This window comes from Syngnathus floridae, chromosome 21 (genome assembly GCF_059516105.1).
Source record: "Syngnathus floridae isolate MCC-2025c chromosome 21, RoL_Sflo_1.0, whole genome shotgun sequence".
NCBI lineage: Eukaryota > Metazoa > Chordata > Actinopteri > Syngnathiformes > Syngnathidae > Syngnathus > Syngnathus floridae.
In genome coordinates, this window is record NC_142433.1 from 1,686,764 (window position 1) to 1,699,831 (window position 13,068).

Sequence of the window (13,068 nt, forward strand, 5' to 3'; positions counted from 1 at the left end):
TTCCATTTGTGTAATTCAGCTAACACTGACTATCAAATGATTGAAACCGGAATAGTAATAAATCGGCGCCCTCGTCTAAGAACATGTTGTACCGTACCCACCCCGCTTAAGTCTTCATTCATGCTAAACTGTGGCGACATTGCCATCTAGCGGCAAGAGAGCGCAAATGCAGTAGAAGGGCTTCATTCTGAATGTGACCTGTAGGTGGCAGCTGTGCATTTTACCTGCATGTACTGTGCCATGGTGATGTGCATTCCAGTTCTTTTAAGTGAACTGAATCTTTAGAATTAGTTCACTCAAAAGATTCGTCGTCCCCCCCCCCCCCCCCCACACGCACACATACACTGATCCTTTTTTATTTTTTATAAATCAAATAGTCAAAAATCATGGTCAAAGCTTCATGGAAAGTGAAAAGTGCCACACCCGCCCTCACCCCCACTTTGTGATTGGCTTATTTAATATAAATTTAAATATTATTTCCCTAATATTAGGGAAATATCATGGTCAAAGGTCACAGGAGTCACGCTCTAGTCCTCTGGGCCGCGTTCCAATATGTTTTCCAAGATACCCTCATTAAGCGCACCTGCGTGAAAAGTTTTAGCTTCTTTCACGTTCTGCAGGAGCTAAAAGTTTTCACGCAGGTGCACTTAACGAGGGAATCACATGGACACTCCATTAGGTACACCGACATTTTCAAGTGTACCTAATAACAGGCAACTTTATTAGTGAAATATCATGGTCAAAGGTCACAGGTGTCCAGCTCTAGTCCTCGGGGCCGCGTTTCAATAAGTTTTTCATATTTCTATTATGAATTAATGTCCCAATGATCATGAGCAGCAGGGGAGCCCCATTTCAACCCCTTACACTGAGTGCCAAGCAGGGAAGAAATGGGTACCATTGTTATGATGGTCACTGGTATGACCCGGCCGGGGTTTGAAACCCCGACCTCCCAATCTCAGGGCGGGCACTCTAACACAAGGCCACTGAGCAGGTAGTGTGTAGTAGTGGTGGTGTACTACTTATAGTAGTCGCTTACATTACCTGGAAAATCTATGGTTTTATGAAGCAGCTCACAAGGTATTAAAGTGTAGCGAACGATTTGGTGAACGATTCTTTTCAACAAATCTTTTGAGTGAACCGATTCTAAAGATTCAGTCCACTTAAGAACTGGAATGCACAACACTAGGACAAAAGAGTGCAGACGACCATATGCATGTAAGCGACGGTTCCGTAGTGATGTGGTTAATCCGCTGAGCTCTCACCCCAGCAACCCGGGTTCGAATCTCAGTGGCACCTAACTATTTTATCATAGAAAATTTGCAGCACAGTTGCTCGTGAGCTGATCCATAAAACCATACGTATTCCAGGGACTATAAGCGACGGTTCCATAGTGTAGTGGTTAGTCTGCTGAGCTCTCACCCCAGCAACCCGGGTTCAAATCTCAGTGAGACCTAAATATTTTATCATAGAACATTTGCAATACAGTGACCCGTGAGCTGCGCCATAAAACCATACGTATTCCAGGGACTATAAGCGGCGGTTCCATAGTGTAGTGGTTAGTCTGCTGAGCTCTCACCCCAGCAACCCGGGTTCAAATCTCAGTGAGACCTAAATATTTTATCATAGAACATTTGCAATACAGTGACTCGTGAGCTGCGCCATAAAACCATACGTATTCCAGGTAATGTAAGCAATGGTTCCATAGTGTAGTGGTTAGTCCGCTGACCTCTCACCCCAGCAACCTGGGTTCGAGTCTCAGTGAGATCTTAAAAGTTTATCATAGAAAATTTGCAGCACAGTTGCTCGTAAGCTGATCCATAAAACCATACGTATTCCAGGTGATATAAGCGGCGGTTCCATAGTGTAGTGGTTAGTCGCTGGGCTCGCACCCCAGCAACCTGGGTTCGAGTCTCAGTGGGATCTTAAAATTTTATCATAGAAAGTTTGCAACACAGTTGCTCGTGAGCTGCTCCATAATTGTTAATAATTAAAGATTTTATCATAGAAAATTTGCAATACAGTTGCCCGTGTGCTACCATATAACCATACACCGCTAGGGTTAGGTTCAAAGCTAGGGTTAGGGTTAGAGCTAGTGTTCGGGTTAGAGCTAGAGCTAGGGTGAGGGTTAGAGCTAGCCCTAAGCTAGGGCTAGAGCTAGGGTTAGAGCTAGAGCTACGGTTAGGGTTAGAGCTAGGGTAAGGGTTAGAGCTAGAGCTAGGGTTAGGGTTAGAGCGAGAGCTAGGGTTCGGGTTAGAGCCAGAGCTAGGGGGTTGTTAGGGCCAGGGTTATGGTTAGACCAAGGCTTAGGGCTAGAGCTAGTGCTAGAGCAAGGGTTAGGGTTAGAGCTAGAGCCAGAGTTAGAGCTAGGGTTAGGGTTAGGGTTGTTAGAGCTAGGGTTAGGGTTAGACCAAGGGTTAGAGCTAGAGCTAGTGCTAGAGCTAGGGTTAGGGCTAGAGCTAGGGTTAGGGTTGTTAGAGCCAGGGTTAGGGTTAGACCAAGGCTTAGAGCTAGTGCTAGAGCAAGGGTTAGGGTTAGAGCTAGCGCAGAAGGTTGAGCTAGGGTTAGGGTTAGGATTGTTAGAGCCAGGGTTAGGGTTAGACCAAGGCTTAGAGCTAGAGCTAGGGCTAGAGCAAGGGTTAGGGTTAGAGCTAGAGCCAGAGGTAGAGCTAGGGTTAGGGTTAGGGTTGTTAGAGCCAGGGTTAGGGTTAAACCAAGGTTTAGAGCTAGAGCTAGGGCTAGAGCAAGGGTTAGGGTTAGAGCTAGAGCCAGAGGTAGAGCTAGGGTTAGGGTTAGGGTTGTTAGAGCCAGGGTTAGGGTTAAACCAAGGTTTAGAGCTAGAGCTAGTGCTAGAGCAAGGGTTAGGGTTAGAGCTAGAGCCAGAGGTAGAGCTAGGGTTAGGGTTGGGGTTGTTAGAGCTCGGGTTAGACCAAGTGTTAGAGCTAGAGCTAGGGCTAGAGCTAAGGTTAGGGCTAGAGCTAGGGTTAGGGTTGTTAGAGCCAGGGTTAGGGTTAGACCAAGGCTTAGAGCTAGTGCTAGAGCAAGGGTTAGGGTTAGAGCTAGAGCCAGAGGTAGAGCTAGGGTTAGGGTTGTTAGAGCCAGGGTTATGGTTAGACCAAGGCTTAGAGCTAGAGCTAGTGCTAGAGCAAGGGTTAGGGTTAGAGCTAGAGCTAGAGCTAGGGTTAGGGTTAGGGTTAGGGTTGTTAGAGCCAGGGTTAGGGTTAAACCAAGGCTTAGGGTTAGACCAAGTGTTAGAGCTAGAGCTAGGGCTAGAGCCAGAGGTAGAGCTAGGGTTAGGGTTAGGGTTGTTAGAGCTAGGGTTAGGGTTAGACCAAGGGTTAGAGCTAGTGTTAGAGCTAGAGTCAGGGTCAGGGTTAGAGCTAGAGCCAGAGCTAGGGTTAGGGTTGTTAGAGCTAGGGTTAGGGTTAGACCAAGGGTTAGAGCTAGAGCTAGTGCTAGAGCTAGGGTTAGGGTTAGAGCTAGAGCCAGAGGTAGAGCTAGGGTTAGGGTTGTTAGAGCTAGGGTTAGGGTTAGACCAAGTGTTAGAGCTAGAGCTAGGGCTAGAGCCAGGGGTAGAGCTAGGGTTAGGGTTAGGGTTGTTAGAGCTAGGGTTAGGGTTAGACCAAGGGTTAGAGCTAGTGCTAGAGCTAGAGTCAGGGTCAGGGTTAGAGCTAGAGCCAGAGCTAGGGTTAGGGTTAGGATTGTTAGAGCTAGGGTTAGGGTTAGACCAAGGGTTAGAGCTAGAGCTAGTGATAGAGCTAGGGTTAGGGCTAGAGCTAAGGTTAGGGTTGTTAGAGCCAGGGTTAGGGTTAGACCAAGGCTTGAGCTAGAGCTAGTGCTAGAGCAAGGGTTAGGGTTAGAGCTAGGGCCAGAGGTAGAGCTAGGGTTAGGGTTAGGGTTAGGGTTGTTAGAGCTAGGGTTAGGGTTAGACCAAGTGTTAGAGCTAGAGCTAGGGCTAGAGCCAGAGGTAGAGCTAGGGTTAGGGTTATTAGAGCTAGGGTTAGAGCTAGTGCTAGAGCTAGAGTCAGGGTCAGAGCTAGAGCTAGTGCTAGAGCTGGGGTTAGGGTTATTAGAGCTAGGATATGGCTAGGGTTAGGGTTGTTAGAGCCAGGGTTAGGGTTAGACCAAGGCTTAGAGCTAGTGCTAGAGCAAGGGTTAGGGGTAGAGCTAGCGCAGAAGGTAGAGCTAGGGTTAGGGTTAGGGTTGTTAGAGCCAGGGTTAGGGTTAGACCAAGGCTTAGGGCTAGAGCTAGTGCTAGAGCAAGGGTTAGGGTTAGAGCCAGAGCCAGAGGTAGAGGTAGAGCTAGGGTTAGGGTTAGGGTTGTTAGAGCCAGGGTTAGGGTTAAACCAAGGCTTAGAGCTAGAGCTAGTGCTAGAGCAAGGGTTAGGGTTAGAGCTAGAGCCAGAGGTAGAGCTAGGGTTAGGGTTAGGGTTGTTAGAGCCAGGGTTAGGGTTAAACCAAGGCTTAGAGCCAGAGCTAGTGCTAGAGCAAGGGTTAGGGTTAGAGCTAGAGCCAGAGGTAGAGCTAGGGTTAGGGTTAGGGTTGTTAGAGCCAGGGTTAGGGTTAAACCAAGGCTTAGAGCTAGAACATGCTACAGCAAGGGTTAGGGTTAGAGCTAGAGCAGAAGGTAGAGCTAGGGTTAGGGTTAGGGTTGTTAGAGCCAGGGTTAGGGTTAGACCAAGGCTTAGAGCTAGAGCTAGTGCTACAGCAAGGGTTAGGGTTAGAGCCAGAGCCAGAGGTAGTGCTAGGGTTAGGGTTAGGGTTGTTAGAGCTCGGGTTAGACCAAGTGTTAGAGCTAGAGCTAGGGCTAGAGCTAAGGTTAGGGCTAGAGCTAGGGTTAGGGTTGTTAGAGCCAGGGTTAGGGTTAGACCAAGGCTTAGAGCTAGTGCTAGGGCAAGGGTTAGGGTTAGAGCTAGAGCCAGAGGTAGAGCTAGGGTTAGGGTTAGGGTTGTTAGAGCTAGGGTTAGGGTTAGACCAAGGGTTAGAGCTCATGCTAGAGCTAGAGTCAGGGTCAGAGCTAGAGCTAGAGCTAGAGCTAGTGCTAGAGCTAGAGTTAGGGTTAGAGCTAGGGCTAGAGCTGGAGCTGGGGTTGTTGGAGCCAGGGTTAGGGTTAGACCAAGGCTTAGAGCTAGTGCTAGAGCAAGGGTTAGGGTTAGAGCTAGAGCCAGAGGTAGAGCTAGGGTTAGGGTTGTTAGAGCCAGGGTTATGGTTAGACCAAGGCTTAGAGCTAGAGCTAGTGCTAGAGCAAGGGTTAGGGTTAGAGCTAGAGCTAGAGCTAGGGTTAGGGTTAGGGTTAGGGTTGTTAGAGCCAGGGTTAGGGTTAAACCAAGGCTTAGGGTTAGACCAAGTGTTAGAGCTAGAGCTAGGGCTAGAGCCAGAGGTAGAGCTAGGGTTAGGGTTAGGGTTGTTAGAGCTAGGGTTAGGGTTAGACCAAGGGTTAGAGCTAGTGTTAGAGCTAGAGTCAGGGTCAGGGTTAGAGCTAGAGCCAGAGCTAGGGTTAGGGTTGTTAGAGCTAGGGTTAGGGTTAGACCAAGGGTTAGAGCTAGAGCTAGTGCTAGAGCTAGGGTTAGGGTTAGAGCTAGAGCCAGAGGTAGAGCTAGGGTTAGGGTTGTTAGAGCTAGGGTTAGGGTTAGACCAAGTGTTAGAGCTAGAGCTAGGGCTAGAGCCAGGGGTAGAGCTAGGGTTAGGGTTAGGGTTGTTAGAGCTAGGGTTAGGGTTAGACCAAGGGTTAGAGCTAGTGCTAGAGCTAGAGTCAGGGTCAGGGTTAGAGCTAGAGCCAGAGCTAGGGTTAGGGTTAGGGTTGTTAGAGCTAGGGTTAGGGTTAGACCAAGGGTTAGAGCTAGAGCTAGTGATAGAGCTAGGGTTAGGGCTAGAGCTAAGGTTAGGGTTGTTAGAGCCAGGGTTAGGGTTAGACCAAGGCTTGAGCTAGAGCTAGTGCTAGAGCAAGGGTTAGGGTTAGAGCTAGGGCCAGAGGTAGAGCTAGGGTTAGGGTTAGGGTTAGGGTTGTTAGAGCTAGGGTTAGGGTTAGACCAAGTGTTAGAGCTAGAGCTAGGGCTAGAGCCAGAGGTAGAGCTAGGGTTAGGGTTATTAGAGCTAGGGTTAGAGCTAGTGCTAGAGCTAGAGTCAGGGTCAGAGCTAGAGCTAGTGCTAGAGCTGGGGTTAGGGTTATTAGAGCTAGGATATGGCTAGGGTTAGGGTTGTTAGAGCCAGGGTTAGGGTTAGACCAAGGGTTAGGGCTAGAGCTAGTGCTAGAGCAAGGGTTAGGGTTAGAGCCAGAGCCAGAGGTAGAGGTAGAGCTAGGGTTAGGGTTAGGGTTGTTAGAGCCAGGGTTAGGGTTAAACCAAGGCTTAGAGCTAGAGCTAGTGCTAGAGCAAGGGTTAGGGTTAGAGCTAGAGCCAGAGGTAGAGCTAGGGTTAGGGTTGTTAGAGCCAGGGTTAGGGTTAAACCAAGGCTTAGAGCCAGAGCTAGTGCTAGAGCAAGGGTTAGGGTTAGAGCTAGAGCCAGAGGTAGAGCTAGGGTTAGGGTTAGGGTTGTTAGAGCCAGGGTTAGGGTTAAACCAAGGCTTAGAGCTAGAGCTAGTGCTACAGCAAGGGTTAGGGTTAGAGCTAGAGCAGAAGGTAGAGCTAGGGTTAGGGTTAGGGTTGTTAGAGCCAGGGTTAGGGTTAGACCAAGGCTTAGAGCTAGAGCTAGTGCTACAGCAAGGGTTAGGGTTAGAGCCAGAGCCAGAGGTAGAGCTAGGGTTAGGGTTGTTAGAGCCAGGGTTAGGGTTAAACCAAGGCTTAGAGCTAGAGCTAGTGCTAGAGCAAGGGTTAGGGTTAGAGCTAGCGCCAGAGGTAGAGCTAGGGTTAGGGTTAGGGTTGTTAGAGCCAGGGTTAGGGTTAGACCAAGGCTTAGAGCTAGTGCTAGAGCAAGGGTTAGACCAAGTGTTAGAGCTAGCGCTAGGGCTAGAGCCAGAGGTAGCGCTAGGGTTAGGGTTAGGGTTGTTAGAGCTAGGGTTAGGGTTAGACCAAGGGTTAGAGCTAGTGCTAGAGCTAGAGTCAGGGTCAGGGTTAGAGCTAGAGCCAGAGCTAGGGTTAGGGTTAGGGTTGTTAGAGCTAGGGTTAGGGTTAGACCAAGGGTTAGAGCTAGAGCTAGTGCTAGAGCTAGGGTTAGGGCTAGAGCTAAGGTTAGGGTTGTTAGAGCCAGGGTTAGGGTTAGACCAAGCCTTGAGCTAGAGCTAGTGCTAGAGCAAGGGTTAGGGTTAGAGCTAGGGCCAGAGGTAGAGCTAGGGTTAGGGTTAGGGTTGTTAGAGCTTGGGTTAGACCAAGTGTTAGAGCTAGAGCTAGGGCTAGAGCCAGAGGTAGAGCTAGGGTTAGGGTTAGGGTTATTAGAGCTAGGGTTAGGGTTAGACCAAGGGTTAGAGCTAGTGCTAGAGCTAGAGTCAGGGTCAGCGCTAGTGCTAGAGCTGGGGTTAGGGTTATTAGAGCTAGGATATGGCTAGGGTTAGGGTTGCTAGAGCCAGGGTTAGGGTTAGACCAAGGCTTAGAGCTAATGCTAGAGCAAGGGTTAGGGTTAGAGCTAGAGCACAAGGTAGAGCTAGGGTTAGGGTTAGGGTTGTTAGAGCCAGGGTTAGGGTTAGACCAAGGCTTAGAGCTAGAGCTAGTGCTAGAGCAAGGGCTAGGGTTAGAGCTAGTACCAGAGGTAGTGCTAGGGTTAGGGTTAGGGTTGTTAGAGCCAGGGTTAGACCAAGGGTTAGAGCTAGTGCTAGAGCTAGAGTCAGGGTCAGGGTTAGAGCTAGAGCCAGAGCTAGGGTTAGGGTTAGGGTTGTTAGAGCTAGGGTTAGGGTTAGACCAAGGGTTAGAGCTAGAGCTAGTGCTAGAGCTAGGGTTAGGGCTAGAGCTAAGGTTAGGGTTGTTAGAGCCAGGGTTAGGGTTAGACCAAGCCTTGAGCTAGAGCTAGTGCCAGAGCAAGGGTTAGGGTTAGAGCTAGGGCCAGAGGTAGAGCTAGGGTTAGGGTTGTTAGAGCTTGGGTTAGGGTTAGACCAAGTGTTAGAGCTAGAGCTAGGGCTAGAGCCAGGGGTAGAGCTAGGGTTAGGGTTAGGGTTGTTAGAGCTAGGGTTAGGGTTAGACCAAGGTTTAGAGATAGGGTTAACCCTAACCCTAGCTCTGGCTCTAGCTCTAAGCCTTGGCCTAACCCTAACCCTGGCTCCAACAACCCTAACCCTAGCTCTACCTCTGGCTCTAGCTCTAACCCTAACCCTTGCTCTAGCACTAGCTCTAGCTCTAAGCCTTGGTCTAACCCTAACCCTGGCTCTAACAACCCTAACCCTAACCCTAACCCTAGCTCTACCTTCAACTCTAGCTCTAACCCTAACCCTTGCTCTAGCACTAGCTCTGGCTCTAAGCCTTGGTTTAACCCTAACCCTAGCTCTAACAACCCTAGCTCTACCTCTGGCTCTAGCTCTAACCCTAACCCTTGCTCTAGCTCTAAGCCTTGGTTTAACCCTAACCCTGGCTCTAACAACCCTAACCCTAACCCTAGCTCTACCTCTGGCTCTGGCTCTAACCCTAACCCTTGCTCTAGCACTAGCTCTAGCTCTAAGCCTTGGTCTAACCCTAACCCTGGCTCTAACAACCCTAACCCTAACCCTAGCTCTACATCTACCTCTGGCTCTGGCTCTAACCCTAACCCTTGCTGTAGCACTAGCTCTAGCTCTAAGCCTTGGTCTAACCCTAACCCTGGCTCTAACAACCCTAACCCTAACCCTAACCCTAGCTCTACCTTCTGCTCTGGCTCTAACCCTAACCCTTGCTGTAGCACTAGCTCTAGCTCTAAGCCTTGGTCTAACCCTAACCCTGGCTCTAACAACCCTAACCCTAACCCTAGCTCTACCTTCTGCTCTAGCTCTAACCCTAACCCTTGCTCTAGCACTAGCTCTAGCTCTAAGCCTTGGTTTAACCCTAACCCTGGCTCTAACAACCCTAACCCTAACCCTAGCTCTACCTCTGGCTCTAGCTCTAACCCTAACCCTTGCTCTAGCACTAGCTCTGGCTCTAAGCCTTGGTTTAACCCTAACCCTGGCTCTAACAACCCTAACCCTAACCCTAGCTCTACCTCTGGCTCTAGCTCTAACCCTAACCCTTGCTCTAGCACTAGCTCTAGCTCTAAGCCTTGGTTTAACCCTAACCCTGGCTCTAACAACCCTAACCCTAACCCTAGCTCTACCTCTACCTCTGGCTCTGGCTCTAACCCTAACCCTTGCTCTAGCACTAGCTCTAGCTCTAAGCCTTGGTCTAACCCTAACCCTGGCTCTAACAACCCTAACCCTAACCCTAGCTCTACCTTCTGCGCTAGCTCTACCCCTAACACTTGCTCTAGCACTAGCTCTAAGCCTTGGTCTAACCCTAACCCTGGCTCTAACAACCCTAACCCTAGCCATATCCCAGCTCTAATAACCCTAACCCCAGCTCTAGCACTAGCTCTAGCTCTGACCCTGACTCTAGCTCTAGCACTAGCTCTAACCCTAACCCTAGCTCTACCTCTGGCTCTAGCCCTAGCTCTAGCTCTAACACTTGGTCTAACCCTAACCCTAGCTCTAACAACCCTAACCCTAACCCTAATCCTAGCTCTACCTCTGGCCCTAGCTCTAACCCTAACCCTTGCTCTAGCACTAGCTCTAGCTCAAGCCTTGGTCTAACCCTAACCCTGGCTCTAACAACCCTAACCTTAGCTCTAGCCCTAACCCTAGCTCTAGCACTAGCCCTAGCTCTAACCCTTGGTCTAACCCTAACCCTAGCTCTAACAACCCTAACCCTAACCCTAGCTCTGGCTCTAGCTCTAGCACTAGCTCTAACCCTTGGTCTAACCCTAACCCTAGCTCTAACAACCCTAACCCTAACCCTAGCTCTACCCCTGGCTCTAGCCCTAGCTCTAACACTTGGTCTAACCCTAACCCTAGCTCTAACAACCCTAACCCTAGCTCTACCTCTGGCTCTAGCTCTAACCCTAACCCTAGCTCTAGCACTAGCCCTAGCTCTAACCCTTGGTCTAACCCTAACCCTAGCTCTAACAACCCTAACCCTAACCCTAGCTCTGGCTCTAGCTCTAACCCTGACCCTGACTCTAGCTCTAGCACTAGCTCTAACCCTTGGTCTAACCCTAACCCTAGCTCTAACAACCCTAACCCTAACCCTAGCTCTACCTCTGGCTCTAGCCCTAGCTCTAGCTCTAACACTTGGTCTAACCCTAACCCTGGCTCTAACAACCCTAACCCTAGCTCTAGCCCTAACCCTAGCTCTAGCACTAGCTCTAGCTCTAACCCTTGGTCTAACCCTAACCCTAGCTCTAACAACCCTAACCCTAACCCTAGCTCTACCTCTGGCTCTAGCTCTAACCCTAACCCTTGCTCTAGCACTAGCTCTAGCTCTAAGCCTTGGTTTAACCCTAACCCTGGCTCTAACAACCCTAACCCTAACCCTAGCTCTACATCTGGCTCTAACCCTAACCCTTGCTGTAGCACTAGCTCTAGCTCTAAGCCTTGGTCTAACCCTAACCCTGGCTCTAACAACCCTAACCCTAACCCTAGCTCTACCTTCTGCTCTGGCTCTAACCCTAACCCTTGCTGTAGCACTAGCTCTAGCTCTAAGCCTTGGTCTAACCCTAACCCTGGCTCTAACAACCCTAACCCTAACCCTAGCTCTACCTTCTGCTCTAGCTCTAACCCTAACCCTTGCTCTAGCACTAGCTCTAGCTCTAAGCCTTGGTTTAACCCTAACCCTGGCTCTAACAACCCTAACCCTAACCCTAGCTCTACCTCTGGCTCTAGCTCTAACCCTAACCCTTGCTCTAGCACTAGCTCTGGCTCTAAGCCTTGGTTTAACCCTAACCCTGGCTCTAACAACCCTAACCCTAACCCTAGCTCTACCTCTGGCTCTAGCTCTAACCCTAACCCTTGCTCTAGCACTAGCTCTAGGCCTTGGTTTAACCCTAACCCTGGCTCTAACAACCCTAACCCTAACCCTAGCTCTACCTCTACCTCTGGCTCTGGCTCTAACCCTAACCCTTGCTCTAGCACTAGCTCTAGCTCTAAGCCTTGGTCTAACCCTAACCCTGGCTCTAACAACCCTAACCCTAACCCTAGCTCTACCTTCTGCGCTAGCTCTACCCCTAACACTTGCTCTAGCACTAGCCCTAAGCCTTGGTCTAACCCTAACCCTGGCTCTAACAACCCTAACCCTAGCCATATCCTAGCTCTAATAACCCTAACCCCAGCTCTAGCACTAGCTCTAGCTCTGACCCTGACTCTAGCTCTAGCACTAGCTCTAACCCTAGCTCTAATAACCCTAACCCTAACCCTAGCTCTACCTCTGGCTCTAGCCCTAGCTCTAGCTCTAACACTTGGTCTAACCCTAACCCTAGCTCTAACAACCCTAACCCTAACCCTAATCCTAGCTCTACCTCTGGCCCTAGCTCTAACCCTAACCCTTGCTCTAGCACTAGCTCTAGCTCAAGCCTTGGTCTAACCCTAACCCTGGCTCTAACAACCCTAACCTTAGCTCTAGCCCTAACCCTATCTCTAGCACTAGCCCTAGCTCTAACCCTTGGTCTAACCCTAACCCTAGCTCTAACAACCCTAACCCTAACCCTAGCTCTGGCTCTAGCTCTAACCCTGACCCTGACTCTAGCTCTAGCACTAGCTCTAACCCTTGGTCTAACCCTAACCCTAGCTCTAACAACCCTAACCCTAACCCTAGCTCTACCTCTGGCTCTAGCCCTAGCTCTAACACTTGGTCTAACCCTAACCCTGGCTCTAACAACCCTAACCCTAGCTCTAGCCCTAACCCTAGCTCTAGCACTAGCTCTAGCTCTAACCCTTGGTCTAACCCTAACCCTAGCTCTAACAACCCTAACCCTAACCCTAGCTCTACCTCTGGCTCTAGCTCTAACCCTAACCCTTGCTCTAGCACTAGCTCTAGCTCTAAGCCTTGGTTTAACCCTAACCCTGGCTCTAACAACCCTAACCCTAACCCTAGCTCTACCTCTGGCTCTAACCCTAACCCTTGCTGTAGCACTAGCTCTAGCTCTAAGCCTTGGTCTAACCCTAACCCTGGCTCTAACAACCCTAACCCTAACCCTAGCTCTACCTTCTGCTCTAGCTCTAACCCTAACCCTTGCTCTAGCACTAGCTCTAAGCCTTGGTCTAACCCTGGCTCTAACAACCCTAAACCTAGCTCTAGCCCTAACCCTAGCTCTAGCACTAGCCCTAGCTCTAACCTTAACCCTAGCTCTCGCTCTAACCCTAACGCTAGCTCTAGCTCTAACCCTAGCTCTAGCTCTAGTTCCAGCTCTAGTTCCAGCTCTAACCCTAATCCTAGCGCTAGCTCTAGCACCAGCTCTAACCCGAACACTAGCCCTAACCCTAGCTTTGAACCTGGAGCAGCTCATGAGCATATATCACCTGGAATACGTATGGTTTTATGGATCAGCTCACGAGCAACTGTGTTGCAAATTTTCTATGATAAAATACTTACGCCCCACTGAGATTCGAACCTGGGTTGCTGGGGTGCGCGCACTAACCACTACACTATGGAACCATTGCTTACATTACCTGGAATACAGCTCACGAGCAACTGTGCTGCAAATTTTCTGTGATAAAATATCGGGGTGCCACTGAGATTCGAACCCGGGTTGCTGGGGTGAGTGCCCGGCGACTAACCACTACACTATGGAACCGTCGCTTATATTATCTGGAATACGTATGGTTTTATGGAGCAGCTCACGAGCAACTGTTGCAAACTTTCTATGATAAAATAGTTAGGTGCTACTGAGATTCGAACCCGCATTGCTGGGGTGAGAGCTCAGCGGACTAACCACATCACTACGGAACCGTCGCTTACATGCACATGGTCGTCTGTACTCTTTTGTCCTAGTGATGTGCATTCCAGTTCTTAAGTGAACTGAATCTTTAGAATCGGTTCACTCAAAAGATTTGTTGAAAAGAATCGTTCACCAAATCGTTCGCTACACTTTAATACCTTGTGAGCTGCTTCATAAAACCATAGATATTCCAGGTAATGTAAGTGACTACTATAA